The sequence below is a fragment of the Macaca thibetana genome, chromosome 4 (genome assembly GCF_024542745.1).
Source record: "Macaca thibetana thibetana isolate TM-01 chromosome 4, ASM2454274v1, whole genome shotgun sequence".
NCBI classification, from domain to species: Eukaryota; Metazoa; Chordata; class Mammalia; order Primates; family Cercopithecidae; genus Macaca; species Macaca thibetana.
The window spans coordinates 11912374-11924050 of NC_065581.1; the positions used below are offsets into that span (position 1 = coordinate 11912374).

Here is an 11677-nt window from a genome sequence, read left to right on the forward strand (position 1 = left end):
AATTTGCCTTTCTTTTTGAAAAGGCAATTAATTAAATGCCCAGTAGATACTTGTACTATCAGAAGGTTCCCACTTTTCTTCTTGCTTTAAATTAGCTTATTTCTTATACTGGTAATTATTTGGGCATCTTTTACGCATGCATATGGAACACTTGTGATTTTTTGTTTTTAAACTGAATGTACAACCTGCTGATGAAAGTTTTATCCATGTATACAGCTCTAGCTAGGGAAAGTAAATAACAAATATTGCCTCACCAAAGGTACTCTTCCTGATTGTCTGACCCAAAGATATTCTACAGCTTAAAGTTGCTGAAAATGTCCACCTCTTCTTTTAGGACTATTATCTCTTTACTTACTATGCTGCTAATATATTTGTTCTTTCTCTGAGTGTATCTGCCCCAAGTTTGGTTATTGTTTAGTAGTCGCTTGTCATTGCATGAGGTCATTGCATTTTCAAAATTCTTCTTAATTACAGTTATTCAACTTTACATAGAGCAGATTTCTGGAAATCCTGTTCTCCAACTTTGCACAATAAATCCTAATATAAATTAGCTGCAGTAACTGATGCTTCACTGAAAGGCTTATATATACATATATATATATATATAACTAAAGACAAGAATTGCAGGATACATTTTCCATCTTTTGGAAATATGCAAAAGTCTAATTTGAAGGTAACTATTTGCATGCACAAAGATACGTTGTTTCAATAATAGCTCAAAAATAATGCATTATGCAGCATTTGAACACTAACATGAACATTACATTTAGCAATAAGAGAAATCTATGTATCGGTCTTGAAAACATGCAAGGCTTTTATTGTTTGTTGTGGGAGTTTTCAGATTCAAGAAAATGTTTTTGAATGGATAAAAGCTGCTTGAAGACATAGGAAAGAGTAGTTGAAGAATCTGACAGTTTTCACTGCCATCAGACTGGTAAAATGTTAACATTGGCCGTTCCAAGTTTAAAAGGACTCTCCTACATTGCTGGTGGGAGTACAACTAGAACAATTACTTTAGGGATAATCTGACAATACCAAATCAACTTGAAGATGCTCATACCCTAGAGCCCAGCCATTTTATTCCTAAATATATGCCCTAGAGAAATTCTAGCCTACATGCACAGGAGATAGAATACTCATTACAGTCATTTTTGCTATTTTTAAATAGTAAAAAATGAAATGAATACTGAAATTAGATATATAAAGACATGTAGTGTATTCATATAATGGAATGTTATAGAGCAGTTAATACGAATAAACTACATGGATTACTATAGAGAAATATCAGAAATCTAACACCGAGGATGAAAAGTAGGTTACAGAGGATTAGCTGAGAGTGAGAGCATTTATATAAAATTTAAAGCAACAAAAGCAGTATTGAGGGGGCACACAAGGACTTGCAGTTAACGTGTTAAAAATGTACAAGGGGCCAGGCGCGGTGGTTCACGCCTGCAATCCCAGCACTTTGGGAGGCTGAGGCGGGCGGATCACAAGGTCAAGAGATTGAGACCATCCTGGCCAACACGGTGAAACCCCGTCTCTACTAAAAATACAAAAATTAGCTGGGCGTGGTGGCGAGCGCCTGTGGTCCCAGCTACTCGGGAGCCTGAGGCAGGAGAATCACTTGAACCCGGGAGGCCGAGGTTGCGGTGAGCCAAGATCGTGCCACTGTACTCCAGTCTGGTGACAGAGGGAGACTCTGTCTTTTAAAAAAAAAAAAAAAAAAGGACAAGGGAAACAAAAACATAAAATTAAAGAATCGTGATTATTCCTGGGGAGGAAAGGGGAGACATGGAATCAGGTACACAGGCTATGTTGCCTGTGTCTGTAATATATCATTTCTTTTTTATGAAAGAATACTTGAGCGAGGAAGTGGTCAGAGGGAAAAAAAAAAAAACTGAGATGTTCTCCTTACCATGAATGAATGTATGAATAAAGAATAAATTCAAAAATAAATACAGATGAAAGCAGATGCTATTGATAAGAGACATGTAACTTCATTTCATATGCTTGATACGACACAGATAAAGATGAAGACTGTTAACCTTGCTGAAAATGATGACTCTTTATTCACTAGATTTAACCTGATGGGCTGCTTTCAGTTGTGAAGGAGACAACAAAAAAGAATGTCAGGCTTGGAAATATATCATCAAGCATTATATCTAACAGGAAAGTAATATTATTAAGGATTTTTTAAGAATTTAATTCTTTGGCATAATACTTCACTATTAACATAGGAGCCTGGGGTTTGACTTTATCATGTTAAAAAGTGTTTCAGGCGTGTTTTCAGGTAACATTTATGTCATGAAGATGCTACCTGTCAGCTCCCAAGAGTTATTTTATCACACATCTTAATAAATACAACAAAGTGATGATCACACTCCCTCCCCGCCCCCCCCCCCCCCCCCCCAGCCACCCAGCGCTATTTCTCCTCCTTTTTCCCTGCCTTGTCCTCTCACACTGCAGGCGCTCACCCAGGCATGCAAGCTAGAATCTCCAGGCCAGGGCCCTACCCACCCTTCACCTGCCCCTGGGCTGCCAACCACCGTCTTCCTGCTGACTTTGCTCCGTACCATCCACTGCTTCCACTGCTGCCTCCGTCAGGCGCCAGAGGCATCAAATTGTTGGCAATAAAAGCCCCACTAGGCTGCCCACTAAGCTGTCATCCCGTGATGCTGCACCCACTGCTTCTCCCAGCTCCTCCACGTGGGTCTGCCCTTCACTCCCAAGCATAACAGGTGGCTCATGAGATGTTCTGATCTTGTGCCTCTTGCTCTGGCACACTGTACTGTGTCATCCGTCCCTCTTCTCTACTGGACCTGCACTCCCTGAGGACAGGAACAACATCCAAGGGCATCTTTGTCTCATGGATAATGCATTGCATGAAATCCGACTGGGTGCTGTGGCTCACGCTTGTAATTGCAGCACTTTGGGAGGCTGAGGCGGGTGGATCACTTGAGGTCAGGAGTTTGAGACCAGCCTGGCCAACATGGTGAAACCCCATCTCTACTAAAAATACAAAACTTAGCCAGGAGTGGTGGTGCATGCCTGTAATCCCAGCTACTCGGGAGGCTGAGGCAGGAGAATTGCTTGAATGCAGGAGGTTGAGGTTGCAGTGAGCCGAGATCGTGCCACTGTACTCCAGCCTGGGCAACAGAATGAGACTCTGTCAAAAAAAGAAAGAAGGAAGGAAGGAAGGAAGGAAGGAAGGAAGGAAGGAAGGAAGGAAGGAAGGAAGGAAGGAAGGAAGGAAGGGAGGGAAAGAAAGGGAAAAAGAAAGAAGAAAGAAAGAAAGAAAGAAAGAAAGAAAGAAAGAAAGAAAGAAAGAAAGAAAGAAAGAAAGAAAGAAAGAAAGAAAGAAAGAAAGAGAGAGAGAAAGAAAGAAAGAAAGAAAGAAAGAAAGAAAGAAAGAAAGAAAGAAAGAAAGAAAGAGAGAAAGAGAGAGAAAGAGAGAGAGGGAGGCTGAGGCAGGAGAATTGCTTAAACCTGGCAGACTGAGGTTGTAGTGAGCCGAAATAGTGCCACTGCACTCCAGCCTGGGCAACAGAATGAGACTGTCAAAAAAAGAAGAAAGAAAGAGAGAGAGAGAAAGAGAGAAAGAAAAGAAAGAGAGAAAGATAGAAAGAAAGAAAAAGAAAGAAAGAAAGAAAGAAAGAAAGAAAGAAAGAAAGAAAGAAAGAAAGAAAGAAAGAAAGAAAGAAAGAAAGAAAGAAAGAAGAAAGGAAGGAAGGAAGGAAGGAAGGAAGGAAAGAAGGATGGAAGGAAGGAAGGAAAGAAGGATGGATGGAAGGAAGGAAGGAAGGAAAGAAGGATGGAAGGAAGGAAGGAAGGGAGAAAGAAAGAAAGAAGAAAAAGAAAGAAAGAAGGAAAGAAAGAAAGAAAAGAAAGAAAGAAAGAAAGAAAGAAAGGGAAAGAAAGAAAGAGAAAGAAAGAAAGAAAGGGAAAGAAAGAAAGAGAAAGAAAGGAAGGGAAAGAAAGAAAGAAAGGGAAAGAAAGAGAAAGAAAGACAAAGAAAGAAAGAAAGAAGAAAGGAGAAAGAGAAGCATAGTGGGTGCTCAATAAACTGAACTGGGAAATTATTGATAATCCAGACTCAGTGCAAACTGTTATATTGTTTTAAAATGTTGTGCTACTGGCAAAATCCTTAAGTGATCAAGATGCCCATCCTGGTTCTAACTACATCCTCATTTTCTGTTGTCATTTTGACTCCCCATCGTCTTCTGAAATCCCCTCTTTTTTCTCTCTCTCTCGTCTACGGTCTACATTCATTTGAACTGAAATACTCATTTCCATGTATCTGGGCTGATAAAATAATTGCAGAGATTTTTCATGCAATTAACTCACAGAGTAGACTCTAAGTACTCTGTTGGATTTTCTATAGCACCACATACTACTAAGTCTAATTTGCAACCATACGAATCCATGACATGCTGGAATTTAAGCAGGTTCATTAGCCTACAATGTTTACTCTGCAAAAATGTTTGCTGGAATTGAAAAAATAACCTCCCTCACTTCACAGAAATCACTGACTCCCTTTCTGTTGCTTCAGGGCAGCCGCCAGATACGCTCCCCAACTTGCAGTGTAAAAATCTGGAATAGTGGTTGCTTAGTCTTTTCTATACATTTACAAGGGGTACAATGAGGCAGAGAGTAAATCACACATAGATGGAACCTGTGTGTCCCACATTGGAGCTTATTTGGGTCACCATCTTCTTGTTGGGTCTTTTCCCAAGAAATCTCTTTGGAAATGGGAAGTTATGTCTGGAAGTCAGGTGGCAGAAGGCCACCCATGTACTTACTGTTTGGAAGTCAGGGATGGAGGAGGGTACAGGAAAGCATATTGCATTGGCACCACCAAAATGATACGCTCTAACCTGAGGCCACACACACCACACACACACATGCTGCTACAGGATGCATGCCAATCCTCTAGCCACATCTCCCATGCTCATTCACAGGTCCCGAAAGCTAGCCCACCGTGAGGCCAGGAGGAGGTGTTTTAGAAGAGAATAAAAAACTAGGATGAGGCACTGATAAGGGATGAAAAAGATGAACAGAGACTAATGATGAAATAGAAGAAGGGCAGAGGAGAAATGTGTTGAGTGTGTGGACAGAAGCACTAGGAAGAGTAGGATCGTAGAGGCACATATGGTATATAGGGGTTCCAACACAGCCGTAGCCAGGAGATGCTCAGAGTTTCTGTGACCAGGACACGATTGTTACCAAAAGAAAACAACAGCTGCCAAGAACATTGTTGATGGAGAGGGACAGAGTGGTACTGCAGCTCTTTGGGATAGGGAAGTAATTCCCTCACTGGGGCAGTTCTTTGTCCCTAAGGGAAGTTCGGAGGTCAGTATTCTTATTTAAGAATATATTATTGAGGTTATTGAGATTCCATATTATTATGGAAATAATAGTTGTGACATTTAGTACTTCTGTTAAAATAATAATCAAGTCTATGTATAATAATATTTTTAAAGGTTTTTATATGTACATTTTTTTAATGAAAGGACTTTTCCTCAAATTAGGTTTTAAAATACAAATGGAGAAATATGTACATTAACTGCAAAGATATGAAGAAGGACTAAAATTTCAAAATCTAAAAAAAAAAAACCCTTAATTTCACTTAATATTCTAGAATACACACATTCTGATCAGTTTCTGTCTACAAGAAAGTGGATTAGTTTTTAAATGTTGACACAGGTATAATAAAAAGGTCAGCTTTTTATTACAGTTCTGTAACTGCAGAATGGTTGATGGAACCTGCGTGTCTGGATATGTGTACATACACATTTACAATCAAGATGTGTTTGCTGCCAGCCCTGATTGGGGGACAGCTGTGCGCAAAGCAGAGGCCCAGGCCCTGTAGACAGCCCAAGAGAAGACACACTTCTGACATGCACTTAATACCACAATTCCCATTAAACCAGCGCACTGAACATAAAACAATCTGACCCAGAGTAACAATTTATTTTATTTTATTTTATTTTATTTTATTTTATTGAGACAGAGCCTCACTCTGCCACCCAGTTTGGAGTGCACTGGTACAATCATAGCTCACTGCAGCCTTGAACTCCTGGGCTCAAGCGACCCTCCTGCCTCAGCCTCTCAAGAAGCTAGGAGTACAGGTGCCTGCTACCATGCCTGGCTAAGTTTAAATTTTGTTTTGTTTTATTTTATTTTGTAAAATAGGGTCTCTCTATTTTGCCAGGGCTGGTCTTGAACTCCTGGGTTTTCCTCTCACCTTAGCTTGCAAAGTGCTGGATTACAGGTGTGAGCCACCACGCCCAGTCGTTTTTTTTTTTTAATTGGAAAGATGATTATACAACAAAGAACTATATACACGCGTATAGAGAGAAGAGGCAAGTTATCCATCAACAAAGGCAGAATGAATAGGCTTGCCATTGGCATGTTTCTAAGACACATTACTTTAATAGAGTAAGCTATATTTTCCCTAGAACCTTTGCACTTGTATCATAAACATGTAGGTGTCACAATACTGTGAACCACTGCATCACACCCTCCAACACACTCACAGACACACACACACACACACATACACACACACACACACACAGAGAGAGAGAGAGAGAGAGAGAGAGAGAGAGAGAGAAAGAATGAGTCTGTTCTCATATAGTCGTTATATTAGCCACAAGGTTAAAGATAGACTTCCATGATCGCATTATTCTTAATCTTCAGTGGACTGGGTAAGGGATATGCCTCCACTTCTGACATTTATTTGGCAAGCAAAATCCAGCTGCTGTTCCATGACGCACCATTCCAGCAACTCGTCAAAACTCATCTCCAGAGTGAATTATGCCCACAGGGAGTCGAGTGAGTCACACCTTCCTCCATCATTTATTATCAACTCCTAGATTCCTTATTTAACTCCCCGAAAGTCCAGGCTTTTTGAAATAGAATGTTGCCTTGAAAGAATCAACATGAGATTAAATTCAACTCATGAAGATTGTTCAACACAGAGACATTTGCAAAAGAAGACGATTTTCACGTAGCCGGGTGTGGTGGCTCATGCCTGTAATCCCAGCACTTTGGGAGGCTGAGGCAGTGGATCACTTAAGGTCAGGAGTTCCAGACCAGCCTGGCCAACATGGAGAAACCCCATCTCCACTAAGAATACAAAAATTAGCCAGGCATGGTGGCGCATGCCTGTAATCCCAGCTACTCGGGAGGCTGAGGCAGGAGAATCGCTTAAACCCTGGAGTCAGAGGTTGCAGTGAGCCAGGATCGCGCCACTGCACTCCAGACTGGGTGACAGAGAGAGACTCCATCTCAAAAAAAAAAAAAAAAATGTAAAAAAAAAAGAAAAAAGAAAATGATTTCCACACAGCTGGAACATGTTTCTTTTAGAACATTCATAAAAGTAGTATTAAGAACTACTATTAGTAAGCTGTGTTCACAAAGGAAAATATTCCACTATATCTGCACCTAAAGTCCTGTCTGTACGAGATGCAAAAAACAAGACAGGAAGGGGAGGATGAGCTATCCAGTGGTTCTCAAATTAGGGGTGCCAAGATGCCCATGACCTACTCAGAAACTCCTCAAGGTGAAAACTTTTTGATAAGAATGTCAACACGTTACTCTGCATTGTAAATATCATTATCCCACGAGTGTGTAGGGTTTAGTAAACATGAACTGTGACATCACAGCCAGCTCAGCTGATTGAATACAGAAACAGATATGAGAATCAAGCTGTCTTCTCTTAAGCCAGATATTAAAGAGATTGGTAAAAATGTAAAACAATGCCATTCTTCTTCCTCATTATTGCTGTTTGGGAAAATAAAATTATTTTGCATAAAAATATGTTATCTACATTAAAATAATGGTTTATTATTGTTATTTTAAATGAATTAAATAATGATTGAAATATTTCTCAGTTTTAGGCTGGGCACAGTGGCCTATGTCTATAATCCCAGCACTCCGGAAGGCCGAGGCAGGTGGATCACCTGAGGTCAGGAGTTCCCGACCAGCCTGGCCAACATGGTGAAACCCTGTCTCTGCTAAAAATACAAAAATTAGCTGGGCATTGTGGCACATGCCTGTAATTCCAGCAACTTGGGAGGCTAAGGCAGGAGAATTCTTGAACCCGGGAGGTGGAGGTTGCAGTGAGTCGAGATCATACACTCCAGCCAGGGAGACAGAGTGAGACTGTCTCAAAAAAAAAGAAAAAGGGAAGCAAGAAAGGAAGGGAGAGAGGAAGGGAGGGAGGGAAGGAGGGAAAGAGAGAGAGAAAGAGAAAAAAAAAAGAGAGAGAGAGAGAGAAGGAAGGAAGGAAGGAAGGAAGGAAGGAAGGAAGGAAGGAAGGAAGGAAGGAAGGAAGGAAGGAAGGAAATAATTCTCAGTTTTAACTTCTAATAAATAAATATTGATAGAACAGCCTGCATGTAGCACAGCTCTCTGGGGTCATCAATTATTTTTAAGAACATAGGTTTCCTGAGACCAGAAAGTCTGAGGATGCCTGAACTCTACAAATGGTTGAGTACATTTACTGTCAACTTGGAAGCATTCTCTCCTAAAAAATAGTGTTTCAAAAAGAAAAAATGCTTTCTGTGACTCAGAGGGGAGTTTTCCATAGAGAAGCCTTTCCTGGCTATCAGTTGGCTGCACCTGGGCTGGTTTCCATCTAACCTTATCTCTAACATCCTCTATAGCTCCCTTCAGGCAAACAAAGCAAAAGGACTAGGTGGGGGCTCAGACCCAACAGCATATTATTCTTGGAAAAGACTTGCCCTGGGTCCTGGGCCTCCTCAAAGCTTAATCAGTTTAAGCCAATGCTTCCCAAGAGGCCCACCTTCTCCACCTGCCTATCTAAAATTCATCATATTTGAGCTTTTCTAGGAGTACAAGCGGCCATTTGAAAATACATGTCTTCTGATTGTGTCAGAATTACCTGGGACATTTTTTAAATTTGAAGGTTCCCAGGCCCCATACTAGACCTAAAGAATCAATAGCACAGAGTTGAAAGGAGCATGTCTGCTCTCTATGACAAGCCCTCTCCATGACTCCTGATGCACACTGTCCCCAGAAGGCACACTCTGTGCCTGGAGATCAAAGGAAGCTCAAGACCGGGGCAGCCCCCAGCACCTACCAGTGAAGTCAGGCCTTGGAGGGGGCCCAGGCATACAGGAGCCCATGCGAGGAGAGGTGGGCCAGGTGCTCTAGGGCCTTGCAGAGTCTTTTCATTAGGAATAGTGACTAATAGAAGGTAAGAGGAAGAAAAGGGAGATCAAAATGGAAGAAATACCAGGTTAAGAGAAAGGTTCCAGACATGAGGGCCCAGGAGGGCTAAACTTTGAACATTCCACACCCCCAGTTTTGTTTAGAGCCACCTCCAAGCCTTGATGTAGTGAAGACTCAGTTTAGACTCTGAATTCAGTCCAAAAGGCCAGCTCTGATGAAGACTCCCAGGAAACATAAGGAGAGAAAAAAAAATTTTTTTTAATTTTTTAATTTTTAAAAAATTTTTTGGGTACCTAGTAGGTATATATATATTTATGGGGTATATATTTATGAGATGTTTTGATGTAGGCATGCAATATGAAATAAGCACATCCAATTACATTCTTTAAGTTATTTTAAAATAAACAAGTAAGTTATTAGTGACTCTAGTCATCCTAGTGTGCTATCAAATAGTAGGTCTTATTTGTTCTTTCTGGGTTTTTTTTTTTTTTTTTTTTTTTGTATGTACCCATTAACCATCCCCACCTCCCCGCAACAGAAAATTTTAAAACCAAAAAGAGTGATCCTATAAATATGATCTAGAATGATTACATAAATAAGAATGAAAGTGGCCATGGAAAAAGTCAGATAGAAGATCCAAAGTCAACCACATTTTCACTTACAAAATATGTTTGGAGGAAGAAACTCTGTGTCTGCATGTTCTCCTGGCCAGGTGGTACAGGAAGCAGGGAGACAGAGGAAGAAGGTTCTAGGCTGTAGACCTGGCCATTCAGCCATTACCTATTGTGGGGTACCTTATAAAACAAACAAACAAACAAACAAAAAACCTCAGCCAGAAATAGCCTCAGAGTATATATGCTTTACTCACTTTCTTCGCTGTTGGTGCCATGGATTAGTCAATGATGCTTTAATGCAAAATAGTTTAAAGCAACCAGGTTCTATATGTAAACCTTTCCCAATCTTTTCAATTGTCCTTCAACTGCAAATTGTTTTCAAAGAAGGCTTTAACCTGGTAACTCTTTCCTTGGCTCCTTCTGTTCTTGAGCATCCTGTGAACATGTAAGCCATTCCCATATTGATTATTTTTAAGTTAAAAATATTGTCTTTCAGGAAAGGCCTAGTGAATTTGGGAAATATGGTAAACAAGGTAGAATCCAGTTTATTGGGATGATTTTTGGATGCCAGAATACTTTCAACCTTCACTTATCATTGCTATTGCACAAACAAGATTGGGCTGGCCTAGCAAGTCTTACCCAGGTTTTGCAACACATTTACAAGTACAAATCTGTGTGGCAAAGAGTACTTTTTGTACTTTGGGCAGTTTTGATAACAAGCGGAGGTAGGAGGAACTCAATTTAGCCCAATCTGTAGCGCCTTCGCAAAGCTCTTGCTCTCTGCCTTAACCTTCCCCACATTCAAGATAAGATAGAAAAAGAAAAGAAAGAAATATGTACCTTCTACAGGGCTTTCAGAAGATAGACTGCAGAATTACAGAATGCCTGATGAGAAGCACAATTCTTTTCTCACTGGCTTGCTGCTAAGAATGATCCATTGTTCATTTTGTTGGAAGATATGAGATACTTTCGACTACATCAGATCTATTTAATAAATGACCTTTTCAGTGATTTCAGCAGTAGATACCCCTAAAGCATTACGAGACATCTTCGATAAACATTTTTTTCTCCCTAAATCAGTTTTTAGAGTACTTTATGTATCTGTTAGACATCACCAGTTTCATAAAAGTACGAAACATCAGTGATCCAGCTGGTTAGAACCATCATCAGTACTTCACTTTCGATGAATTATTTTTTAGTCCCTTTGTATTCTTTTTATTCCCCTCCTCAAAGGAACTTTTGCATGATAGGTACTCAGCAGATGAAGGAATGCCCTATATGGTAGCCTAGTTGAACATGGTGTGTCAATGAAGTATTTAAGATGATTCAGAGAGCTCTCTCCGGATGGCATGCTCAATGTAGGTGAGGTCCTTGGTATAACGGAGATCCTAACCTACATCTAATGTGGAGAGGGTAACATGGGACCATGGAGAGGGTAACATAGGACCCTGAGGCACCAAGACGTAGACCGTACTCCATGACCATGCTGCCTGTTGACATGCTGGGACAGGGAGAACCTAAAAACTCCATGTTCTCGACTGGGCATGGTGGCTCACAGCTGTAATCCCAGCACTTTGGGAGGCCGAGGCGGGCAGATCATCTGAGGTCAGGAGTTCGAGACCAGCCTGGACAACATCGTGAAATTCCTTCTGTACTAAAAATACAAAAATTAGCTAGGAGTGGTGGTGGGCGCCTGTAATCCCAGTTACTCGGGAGACTGAGGCATGAGAATGACTTGAACCTGGGAGGTGAACGTTGCAGTGAGCCACGATCATACCACTGCACTCCAACCTGAGTGACAGAGTGAGACTCTGTCTCAAAAGAAAAACAAAAACAAAAACAAAAACAAAATATTCCATGTTCTT

At 40.7% G+C, this 11677-nt stretch overlaps 1 pseudogene; it reads right to left on the reverse strand.

Moving 5' to 3' along the window:
• Nucleotides 1-11342, reverse strand: part of LOC126953321 (S-adenosylmethionine decarboxylase proenzyme 2-like) — a 72607-nt pseudogene extending 61265 nt beyond the window's left edge.
• Between the last annotated feature and the right edge of the window lie 335 nt (nucleotides 11343-11677).